The 12,613-nt window shown below is 46.6% G+C and overlaps 1 protein-coding gene across 1 annotated transcript in view; it reads left to right on the plus strand.

The window, feature by feature from the left end:
• Positions 1–12,613, plus strand: part of LOC125156954 (uncharacterized) — a 92,859-nt gene that overhangs the window by 51,476 nt on the left and 28,770 nt on the right. The window lies entirely within an intron of this gene.

Here is a 12,613-nt window from a genome sequence, read left to right on the forward strand (position 1 = left end):
CTGGGCTAAAGATTCTCTTCCACCCATTTGGGAGGATTTAGGTTGGTTTTGGGTTTTGTTTTTTTGTTTTTTGGTTTCTTGTTGTTGTTGTTTGTTTGTTTTGGTTCTTGTTGTTGTTGTTTGTTTTTTATATTAGCGTTTCTCATTTTCACTTCAGGCAACCCTCTTTTGAAATGCCCGATCTCCAGGATCCTAAACCAACTTACCTTGGCCAGCACATCTCAGCTAATGGTTTAAACTGGTTTTTCGGGAACAGTGCCAACAAGAGTGCTGGAAAGACTATTTCTTAGACCCTGCTTCCTCCACTCGGGTTTATGATCACCTCTGAGTTGTTAAGCGACTCATGGTATTTGTCAACAAAAGCGGGGACTAGCCTGAATAAAATCATCTCCTTGGCTGTCCGATGCACTTTGTGTCTTTTGGTACGTTCAAAACTTTGGCGATCAGCGTTTATTATCGTAGAGGAGGAAAAACTTAACTTTTTTCCTCTACCCTCTTAGATTCTCCCACTGGGGCTCTGCAGATTGGTCCGACAAAAGGCAGGTTAACAAGAGAGAAAAACACGGGGTGCCTGGGTGGCGCAGTCGGTTAAGCGTCCGACTTCAGCCAGGCCACGATCTTTCGGTGGTGAGTTCGAGCCCCGCATCGGGCTCTGGGCTGATGGCTCAGAGCCTGGAGCCTGTTTCCGATTCTGTGTCTCCCTCTCTCTCTGCCCCTCCCCCGTTCATGCTCTGTCTCTCTCTCTGTCTCAAAAATAAATAAACGTTAAAAAAAAAATTAAAAAAAAAAAAACAAGAGAGAAAAACGGGCTTATGAACGTGCACATTGGACACAAGCACAGGAATGCTCAGTGAGGAGTATGATTAAGGATCAACTCGAAGAGGTGTTTCGAATTTGGACTTACACGGCATCTTAACAAAAGAACAAGACATCTGAGAGAAGTGATGAAACAAAGGAGGAGGTCTTTTGAGTTTTGGGAGACCTCTCTCTCTCTCTCTCTCTCTGCCCCTCCCCTGCTCTCGCTCCCTCTCTCTCTCAAAAAATAAAGTAAAAAAAATTTTTTTTAATCATAGAACATAAGTAGCACAAAAGTTCTCTTGTTTGACTTCCTTTCGAAAAGTATTTTGGTTTTCTATAATCATACTCACGATTTTCCAGAAAAAGGACAGATGGTTTGGGAACTCTGGATCGACCGCTCTGCGTACATGTTTTTGTGATCACTGTTGTTGTGAACATCGGGATCTCTGTCTTTACGGATGATGGCATACGCCCAAAGATCTAATCCCTTGTTGTGCCGGACATGGAGTGTGCTGGCACGCACCGTTTCTTTGCACCTCCTTCTATGCCTCTCTCGCTTTTCGGGGGTTACAAGTCTGGGAACCACTTTTCCCAGACTTCCTTGTCAGCAGCATTCCGGATGCATTTCGGGTTCTCCCAAGGAAACGGATATGCACAAAATTTGGGAGATGAAGACAAGGTCTGCCAGCAGGTAGACCTCTCTATGTCAACGGGTAAGATTTTTTTCATGAGACTCTAGGGGTTTCTCTGCTAATCACCCTCTCCGATGCTACCGGCAGCCGTGACCATCGGTGGCGACCTCCTGCGGTTCCTTTCCTGGACACCTGAAGCAACTTCCCGAGTCTCCGAGAGCCGGCAGTGGTGTTCGCTGAGCTCTGCTCCTCCAGCCCTTCCAACAGGCATAATAAGCACCTAAGTTTCTGCGTTATCACCCTTTTTGATGGAGATACCAAGAGCAATTTCTGTTCTGTTGTCCTACCCCTGACTAATGCAAGGGTTCCTGATGTTACAGACCTTGTAAGCACCGAGGTAAACTTTTGGCCCAACTCTGTTTGGTTCCACAGACCACGTTCCTCGTGTACTGTCTCCTTTGTCTCCCCACAATACCTGCCCTGCAAATTTGCCATCTTGGCATGACCATCTTCCCGGAGGAAGGTTGGATGGAGCTCTGAGAGAGGAAGAGGAGAAAAGGCATGAAGAGAATGACCCCCCTGAGGGGATAAACCTCATTCTCTAAGCCGATGGACACATCAGAGGAATGTCAAGAGAACATCACATCCGGTAGGTATTTATTCTATACATTAAAAAGTCCCATCGGGGCGCCTGGGTGGCTCGGTCAGTTAAGCGTCTGACTCTCGATTTCAGCTCAGGTCATGATCTCACGGTGCCTGAGTTCGAGCCCTGCAGCAGGCTCTGTGCTGACAGCGTGGAGCCTGCTTGGGCTTCTCTCTCTCCCTCTCTCTCTCTCTGCCCCTCCCCTGCTCACACACATTCTCTCCCTCTCTCAAAATAAACATTTTTTTTTTAAATGAAAATTAGGGGCGCCTGGGTGGCACAGTCAGTTAAGCGTCCGACTTCAGCCAGGTCACGATATCGCGGTCCGCAAGTTCGAGCCCCGCATCGGGCTCTGGGCTGATGGCTCGGAGCCTGGAGCCTGTTTCCGATTCTGTGTCTCCCTCTCTCTCTGCCCCTCCCCCGTTCATGCTCTGTCTCTCTCTGTCCCAAAAATAAATAAACGTTGAAAAAAAATTAAAAAAAAAAAGAAAATTAAAAGTTCCATCAAGAGGACACGACAATGGAGCCAGATTCTCGTCTAAGTAACGGGAGTCCTACCCAAACTCTCCCTCACCATCATGTAGACCCTGCTGCATCTGGGGTGAAGGAGAGGGCTCCAGACCCATGTCTGCCCTTTGACACCAGCCCTCCACGTCTGACATCACTTCTTTTTCTCCCTCCTGGGTTTCCACCTCACCAACTCTAGGTGTCAATCATTAATCCCTGTTAATTGATCAGAGTTGAAAGTGTGACAGGCTCCCAGGAGTTGGATTCCAATAAGGGATACCCACATAAAGCCTTCTCCAGCCCAGTTCCTTCTCCTTTAATTGTTCGCCTTTATTTCTTTTTAAGAGACAGAGCATGAGTGAGAGAAGGAGGAAGACACAGAATCCAAAGAAGACTCCAGGCTCCGGGCTGTCAGCACAGAGCCCCACGTGGGACTCGAACTCAGGAACCACGAGATCATGACCCCGGCTGAAGTCGGACGCTTAGCCAACTGAGCCACCCAGGCGCCCCGCCCTCTTCCTTCTCTTGAGAAAATGAGTGAAGGAGGATTTAGCAGACCACTTTAGATGTATCTGGAAACTCTGACAGAACCCACATCCACAAAGCATGACACAGACACTATTCGTGTTAGATAGGAGTCTACCCTCTCCTTAGAAATGTTCAGAAAAAGTCTCTGTGCTATCAGGTTCTCGTATCAACCAGTTCAAACGTAAAACACAGGGGTGACTACTAGATTTGTACCAAACCCAAGCACAGAAGGATGGCTTAAATATAATCTGGAAGGTTGTTGATCTCTCCACCATTGGAAATGTAGATTTCATTTGACTGCTATCAGACTAGAGACAGGAATATCCTGCATACATGTGAACACACACACACACACACACACACACACACAAAACCTCTTTTCTACCTCTAGTCTTTCTCAGTTGTGTTATCTAAAATTAAATACATATTGACTCTCCCCATACACACACATTAGGCTCCAAAACCTTTAGGTTAAATTTCCAGCCGTTATCAGCCATGAAGGATACAGTGCAAGACAACCCCTAGGGTGAGCCTCACCAAACCCTCTCCCCTGATGGGTAAAATACCGGAGAGTTCCAATCATTTCCACTTCAAAAAGGTTTTAAGAGTTGCGTACTGGTCTCTTCGAACAAAAGTCTTTTGAGCCTTTAACGGAGTGTTTTATTTCTTCCAAGATCAAAGTCACACAGTTCTGTGAATAAGTGCATTCAAGATTAAGGCATTCAAGTTCAGTCTAAAAATCTAACCTCTTGGCCCAAGTTGGGCTCTCCATTTATCAAATATGTTTTACCTTAAATTTAACTTTTAAAAACTCATGCCTGCCTGCAATTCCCCGTGCCTCATCTCTCCTCTGTGTCCTTCCATTTAGCACATCCCACAACTAGACGGGGGATTTCCTTTGTTTGCAACCCAGAAATGTCATCTTTGTTAACAATCGCAAAGGCTTTCCATTTTCCCTGTTCTAGCACATAGATGAGATCATTCAACACCCCGTGAAGCTTTGATTTCTGATGCTTAATAGGCAAGTAGGAAATTAAGGCTCAGTGACATCAATGATTTCATTCAAGGTGTAGCCAAGTAGGATAAGAACTCCGGTCCTTCCAAGATGCAAATTGTGGGACCCGCCCCAGATGCCCAGAATCAAAAACTCTAGGGAGGGGACCGAAGAAACTGGATTAAGTTGACCAGGTCCTCCAGGTGATTCTGATGCTCAGTTAAGTTTGGGAACCACTGACCTACAAGAACCTGCACCGTCAGCCAAATTGCCAACATTTCCGACCTCATCTAATTAGACTCTTTCCCTAGTTCAGGCCACTCCAACCACTCTGGACTTTTCTTTCTGCCTATTGAGTACTCCGGGCTGACGTCTAATCGAGGGATTTTTCATTTACTATTCCCTCTGACTAGAACGCGTTTCCTGAGGTCTTTTTATGGTCTGTGCCTTTTTACCTTTCAGGTCTCAACTAAGATGTCACCTTCTCAGAGGAGTCTCCCCCAACTACCTTATCTAAAGTCACCTTCCTCAATCCCCTATCTCATTACTTTCTTTTATTTTCTTCAAAACCGTTATCGCCAACGTAGGGAAGAAGAAAGCTTTTCCTATACCCTCTTAGGTTCAGTACCCGAAGCCTGTGAATTAAACTGACAGAAGACAGGTGGCTCAATCGGTTAAGCATCTGGCTTCGGCTCAGGTCATGATCTCACAGTTCACGAGTTTGAGGCCTGTGTTGGGCTCTGTGCTGACAGCTCAGAGCCTGGAGCCTGCTTCGGATTCTGGGTCTCCCTCTCTCTGTGCCCCTCCCCTGCTCATGCTCTGTCTCTCTCTCTCAAAAATAAACATTAAAAAATTTAAAAATAACTTTAAATGACAAAAGACAGATGAACAGGAAGAACAAATACACATTTAATTGATTGTTTTAAATGTTTAATTTTGAGAGAGAGAGAGTAGGGGAGGGGCACAGAGAGAGGGAAACACAGAATCCGAAGCAGGCTCCAGGCTCTGAGCTGTCAGCACAGAGCCCGATGCGGGGCTCACATCCACAAACCGCGAGATCGTGACCTGAACTGAAGTCAGATGCTTAACCGACTGAGCCACCCAGGCGCCCCTTAATTGGTACTTTTCATTTTATGGGTGTGTGTGGCAGAGGTGGGGAAGCTATGTGGAAAAGAAGTGAAATCTCCAAAGTGGTGATTATGACGGGGTTTTGGGGTGATGGTGAGGTCCAGAGCCGACAGCCAAGAAAGAATTCTTGAAGACGTCTTTGTTGCAAAAAGGTGACTTAATATTTTATTAAAGATTTTATTAAATCACCTTTCTTAAAGGGTGGTTTATTAAATAAAGAAATGATTAACTTATTATTAAATAAATAAATTAGTTAATTTATTATCAAATAAATAATAAATGCGTTTATTATTTATTCTGCCCAGGACCCGTGGGCAGTTCCTGGAGAAACGTTTTACTCCGCCCGCCTCAAGTATCTGCCAATGGGCTGCAGGTTATAAGGAAGTTTAATTTTATCTGCCATTTCCTTCTTGCCTTTGTTCCCCACATCACCATGGAGGGGAGGTGATGTTGGGGCTCCAGGAAACGGAGTCGGTAGGTTTTTGGAGATTAGGCTATTGATAAGATTGCCTTTTTCTTGTAATTTGCTGAGATATTTGTAAACGGATGGAGACTCTTCTCAGTTGGATCATGTGTTTTCTGTCCTTTCGTTGGTCCTTGGGCAGCCAGGAGTGCCTGAGGAATGTCACACATACCCCCACCTTGGTGGGGGGAGGGGGGCGCGGTAATGTCGGCTTGTACTTGGCCCTCAGCTTGCCTTAGGGTCCCTCATCAATTAGACCCAGGTGCTTATGCACCGTTTGAGCCAAGGAGTGATAAATTGTGAAATAAACAACGGGACAAAGGAAAAGGAATTTGGGTTCCTAGGGTTAAGAAATGGTGGGAAGGTAAATATATGGGAGAAACTAGTGGTAGATAAGGGTTGTTTTGCACAGTTTGGTGCACAGACTCAAGTCAGTGACGTCTCCGGGGATAAGAGTCAACTGTGGTGATTAAGGGTCATTCTCTTCTTCCTGGTAGGTGAGGAGGAGAGACCATTACAAATGGGAATGTTTGCCCTGCTTTTAGGTAGAAAGGGAGAAGGCAGAGAGTTCCTTCTGTGTCTATTGTTTCTCAGTTGATCCGCAGCTCAAAATAATCCTCGTGCCAAAGTGGCATATTTTGGGGGTGGCATATTCTGACCCTCTTCCCCACTCTGAATTATCTTATTACGTTTCGCTTCTTGGGGCGCCTCGGTGGCTCGGTCGGTTGAGCGTCCGGCTCTTGATTGCGGCTCAGGTCTCCATCTCACGGTTCGTGAGTTCGAGCCCCGCGTCGGTCTCTGTGCGGACGGTGTGGATCCTGCTTGGGACTCTGTTTCTCCCTCTCTCTCTGCCCCTCCTGCTCTCCCTCTCTCTCTCTCTCTCTCCCTCTCAAAATAAATAAAGAAAACAAACCAAAAAAAAGTTTCGCTTCTTAAAAGTCTCTCTCCTGGGGCACCTGGGTGGCGCAGTCGGTTAAGCGGCCGACTTCAGCCAGGTCACGATCTCGCAGTCCGTGCGTGAGTTCGAGCCCCGCGTCGGGCTCTCGGCTGATGGCTCAGAGCCTGGAGCCTGTTTCCAATTCTGTGTCTCCCTCTCTCTCTGCCCCTCCCCCGTTCATGCTCTGTCTCTCTCTGTCCCAAAAATAAATAAACGTTGAAAAAAAAATTTAAAAAAAAAAGTCTCTCTCCTTTCCACGAGACTGTAAGCTCCCTGAAGGCAGGGACGTTCTCTGTCCTGCTGGCTCAGTTGTTATTCGCTGCATGAACTGACCCGGATCTGTTCTGTTCCTGCTCAAGCGTTCCCTCCCGTGTGTCTCACCCCAAGCAACGGACAGAGGAATATTGCTACGAATTGATTGGATGGGTTTTTCTTTCTATCTCTAACTTAAAGACGCAAAAATGCGTGAAAATCATTTGCAAAATAAGTGACACTGATAAAGCCACTTCTAAAGAAAACTGGATTATGTGCCTACTGAAGAGATCAAAATATGCCTCTTTGGCCTATGAATTGCTTTGAGCTAAAGGCCAAAGAGAACCAGCAGACACAGGAAAAGCTCTTTATCTCCCCCTCACTGCCCAAAAATAGAGTACAAATTTTCCCTTTTGTAAAGGAAATTTCCATTTGTAAAGACGTCTCCTACCAGGAGGACACCACTCATCACCTGAGACACTTTTATCTGTATTTGTCATACATTTCCTCCCTTACCTTCCCATAACTCACCTCCCCTGCCCAGAAACCCAAAATGCCTTTTCCTTGGTTTAGCCTAAGATAGTATATAAGCCTCCATTAATTGGCTGCCTCCTTGAGCCACATTTTCCTTTGTGAACGCCCGTGGGCACTTACATAATAAAACCGTCTTTTCTCTTGTTAATCGATTCCTTTATCAGCTTGATTCACAGCCCTCAGCCACTGAACCCAGGAGGGTAGAGGAGAAGCCAATTTTTCCTCCCCTACACCACCATGTAATATTTTTTGCAAGAAATACTTTATTTTTTTTTTAATTTTTTTAAGTTTGTTTTTGAGGGAGAGAGAGAGAGAGAGAGAGAGCAAGCAGGGGAGGGGCAGAGAGAGAGGGAGACACAGAATCGGAAGCAGGCTCCAGGCTCTGAGCTGTCAGCCCAGAGCCCGATGCAGGGCCCGAACTCATGAACCGTGAGATCGTGACCTGAGCTGAAGGCAGATCCTCAACCGACTGAGCCACCCAGGCGCCCCTGCAAGACATATTTTAGGTGTGGGGCGCCTGGGTGGCTCAGTCGGTTGAGGGTCTGACTCTTGATTTCTACTCACGTCATGATCCCAGGTTGTGAGATTGAACCCCGTGTTGGATTCCGCACTGAGCGTGGAGTCTGCTTGAGATTCTACCTCGCTCTCCCTCTGCTCCTCTCCCCCACTCACGCACACACGCGCTCTCTCTCTAAAATAAATCAAATAAAAAAGAAATGTTTTAGGTTTAATTAATAAAACTCATTTGCCCCCTTTGAATTTATCTGTATCAAACGGGAGATAGCATTCCGTCTCAGCCCACACTAGAAGTTACCTTAAGGGGCGCCTGAGTGTTTCAGTTAGTCAAGCGACCGACTTCAGCTCAGGTCATGATCTCGAGGTTTTCGAGTTTGAGCCCCGTGTCAGGCTCTGTGCTGACAGCTCAGAGCCTGGAGCCCGCTTCAGATTCTGTGTCTCCCTCTCTCTCTCTCTGCCCCTCTCCTGCTCACGCTCTGTATCTCTGTGTCTCAATAATAAATAAATGTTTAAAAACTTATTTTTAAAAAATTTTTTAAAAAAGAAGTTATCTTGGGGCGCCTGGGTGGCGCAGTCGGTTAAGCGTCCAACTTCAGCCAGGTCACGATCTTGCGGTCCGTGAGTTCGAGCCCCGCGTCGGGCTCTGGGCTGATGGCTCAGAGCCTGGAGCCTGTTTCTGATTCTGTGTCTCCCTCTCTCTCTGCCCCTCCCCCGTTCATGCTCTGTCTCTCTCTGTCCCCCAAAAAATAAATAAACGTTGAAAAAAAAATTAAAAAAAAAAAAAGAAGTTACCTTGGGCGCCTGGGTGGTTCAGTCGGTTGGGCGGCCGACTTCGGCTCAGGTCATGATCTCGCGGTCCGTGAGTTCGAGCCCCGCATCGGGCTCTGTGCTGACACCTCAGAGCCTGGAGCCTGTTTCAGATTCTGTGTCTCCCTCTCTCTGCCCCTCCCCTGTTCACGCTCTGTCTCTCTCTGTCTCAAAAATAAAATAAAACGTTAAAAAATAAAAAGAAATAAAAAGAAAAAGAAAAAGAAGTTACCTTAAATAAAACACACGCACGCACACACACATTTTAAAATCAACACCCATAGTACACATCCAGCAACTTCTGTCTCATCCAACCCTCTTCCAAAATCTGTCTCCTCCCCGGCTTCATCGGTGCTTTGTTGTGCTAAGTCTCTTCTCATTCACATATCTTGTTTTAGATACCTGGCCACATCTCCTTTTTCTCAATGGGAAGTTATTGATTTTCACTGGTCATGTATTTCATGGTACAATGGAGATAATCACTGCTTTTGCTTCAAAAGTGCTGTAGAAAGGAAAGCTATTATTATGGGATTATTATATTATTTTTCAAGGACATCTGCCTGGGAGAAGAGGCCGAGGCTTCTGTTTCCTCTACCGGTTCCCTACCCTGTAAGCCATTCCCCATCATCTGGACCCCCCCTGCCCAACACGCATTGGTTTTACATACAATCCAGCAAGATCGATTACTCCTATAAAGACCCAACCTTAAGTCAACAAAGCTAAGAAGCATGAGATCCGAATCAGAACTCACCTTTAGGGAGAATCGGAAGGAAATGAACATCAAAAAACTAACTCCAGCTCAACCCAGGAGCCACAAAGGGGTGCAGGACGAGACGACCCAGAATGCGCCGCGTTGGCATAAAGTTCAGCTCAAGTTAAAGGTAATCAAAACCCAGCAGATGCAGGAAAAGCTCTCTCCCCGCCCCCTGACTGCCTAAATTTGCAAGTTCCTACTAAGGGCCTTCCTCCCCTTTGGATCCCCAGACCCTACCCCTCTCCTTAGCTTATATAAGCTTCACGTTTTCTCATTGTCTTTGGAACGTCCATGTCTCTGTGGATTCCCAATATGAACGCCTATTAAATCTCATTTTGTCTTATTTGTCTTAGGTCAGTTTGATTCTAAGTCCGGCTAGAAGGACCATAGAGCAAAAAAGAAGCTCTTCCTCCCTAACAGCCGCCTATCATTCATTAGCCTTATTCATTTGAGCACACTTCATGTCAACACCTACAAGTAAAGTAGGCCACAATCATGTTGCACTACATCACAAATACTCTTTTGAAGGCGCCTGGGTGGCTCAGTCAGTTAAGCATCCGACTTGGGCTCAGGTCATTATCTTGTGGTACATGGGTTTGAGTCCCACATCTGGTTCTGTGCTGACCGCTCAGAGCCTGGAGCCTGCTTCGAATTCTGTGTCTCCCTCTCTCTCTCTCTCTCTGCCCCTCTCCCACTTGTGCAGACGCACGCACGCACCCTCTCTCAAAAATAAATAAAAATTTACAAAAGCTGCTGCTTTAAAAGAAAAACCAAGGGGCGCCTGGGTGGCGCAGTCGGTTAAGCGGCTGACTTTCAGCTCAGGTCACGATCTCGCGGTCTGTGAGTTCGAGCCCCGCGTCGGGTTCTGGGCTGACGGCTCAGAACCTGGAGCCCGCTCCGCATTCTGTGTCTCCCTCTCTCTCTGCCCCTCCCCTGTTCATGTTCTGTCTCTCTCTCTGTCTCAAAAATAAATAAATGTTAAAAAAAATTTAAAAAAAAGAAAAACCAAGAACAAGAAATACTCTTTTGTGATACATTCACGCCAGGGCTGTGCTACCCCTTTGCACCGATTGGAAATCTCTAGAAAGATTGTAATTTTTTTTTTTTTTTTTTTTTTTTTTTGGTCACTGGGCTTCTGTTGTGTGAGCTGCTTGCTTCTACGTAGCAAATAGGAGTCTGGAGTTGTATCCAAGGGCCCACATCCTCCAGAGCACCTGCGCAACCTGCAAAAAGAGAAAAACTATATTCCAAGAGAACAACCTGGAATCTGAAAGAACATGATGCGGCAATTCACGCGGTTCCTTTTTCCACGGCCGGGATTTGCGTCGGTGCTCACAAGGCCCACAGTGTGGCCTGCTTACTTGTAATGGCACACCACGTAAGAATCGGCACGGACCCCGTAACCACGATTATAATTCACAAGACAGTTGTGAAGTCGTAATCATATGAGTAACACCTGGTAATAACGTCACTCCTGCCCCCTTAGGAGTCTCCGGTGCCTCATAGATACTTCTCTGTGGTCAGGCCTTGCTCAGCAAACCAGCCCTGAGCCTTCTTCGCCTTACTTTAGCGGAGCCTCCGAAGTGTACGAGGTTTCTCATTAGGGGAGACATGACCACAAACTTAGCAGCTTAAAACAACAAAATTTAGTACCTCACAGTTCTGCGTGCCAGAAGTCAGGCATAGCATGGCTGGTTCTCCGACCTACGTTCTTTCCTCAGCTGCCCCCTTCGTCTTCAAGTCGGCAAGGGTGCACTGAATCCTTGTGCTTAAATCTCAGCCTTCCTCTTCGGTCACCAGCCAGAGGACACCGTGCTTTTAAAGGGATCATCTGGGGACACCTGAGTGGCCCAGTCAGTTAAGGGTCCGGTTTCAGCTCAGGTCAGGATTTCACGGTCAGTGAGTTCAAGCCCCGCGTCAGGCTCTGTGCTGACAGCTCGGAGCCTGGAGCCTGCTTCGGATTCCGTGTGTGTCTCTCTCTGCCCCTCCCCCCTCGTGCTCAGTCTCTCTCTGTCTCTCAAAAAAAAATTTTTTTTAAGTTTTTTGAAGGATCATCTGATTAGGTCAGGCCCACTCGGGATAATCTCCATTTTGCTACGTAACATAACATCAGCACAGGCTTCATGTTATATTCAAAAATTTCAAATACCCTCAAGAGTGAGAAGATTATACAAGGGTGAGGCTCATTGGAAGCCATTTAAGAATTCTGCCTACTTTAACCCAAAGGGATAAAGTTGACAGAAATAGTGGATGCGATTGGGGCACAGATAACAAAATTGCTACAAATTTAACGATCGGCTCTTCGGGATGGGTTCCCACCAGCTTCAGCACGTCATTGCTTCAAACGGATCATTTCTTTTTTTTTTTTTTAAATGTTTATTTATTTTTGAGAGAGTGCGCGCACGAGCAGGGAAGGCACAACAAGAGAGGGAGAAAGAGAATCCGAAGCAGGTTCCCGGCTGTCCGCACTGAGCCCGCCGCGGGGCTCGAACTCACGAACCCTGAGATCGTGACCTGAGCCAAAGTCAGATGCTTGACCAACTAACTGAACCACCCGTGCACCCCTAAACATTTTTTTTCTCCTGGCCCTCTTCTGTCATGGACTGAATAGTGATCCCCCCCCCCAAGACACGTCTACTCAGAATCTCAGAATGTGACGTTATTGGGAAATAGGGTCTCCGCAGATGTGATTAATGGAGGATCTCAAGAGGAAATCATGCCAGATTTAACATGGGCCTTCAGTCCGATCATTGGTGTCCTTCTAAGAAGAGAAGACGCAGAGACAAACGCACAGAGAAGAAAGCCCGGTGAAGACAGGGGCAGAGATTGGGATACTGCTGCCACGTTCCAAAAGCTGGAAGAAGCAAGGAAGGATGCTCCCTAGAGCCTTCAGAGAGAGTCTGACCTGGCTGCACCTCGACTTCTGACTGGTAGCCGCCAGAACCGTAAGAGAATAACCTCCCGAAGCCACCCAGTTTGTGGTATTTTGTTACATGAGCCCTAACGAACTAATACAGCCCCCACATTTGATCTCGCATAATCCCTCTCTATCCTTCAAGGGTCAACTTAAATATCAATTCCACAGAGAAGCTGGTCCTAACTAAATCAGATCCCTCCACT

Source organism: Prionailurus viverrinus, chromosome X (genome assembly GCF_022837055.1).
Source record: "Prionailurus viverrinus isolate Anna chromosome X, UM_Priviv_1.0, whole genome shotgun sequence".
Classification (NCBI taxonomy): Eukaryota; Metazoa; Chordata; class Mammalia; order Carnivora; family Felidae; genus Prionailurus; species Prionailurus viverrinus.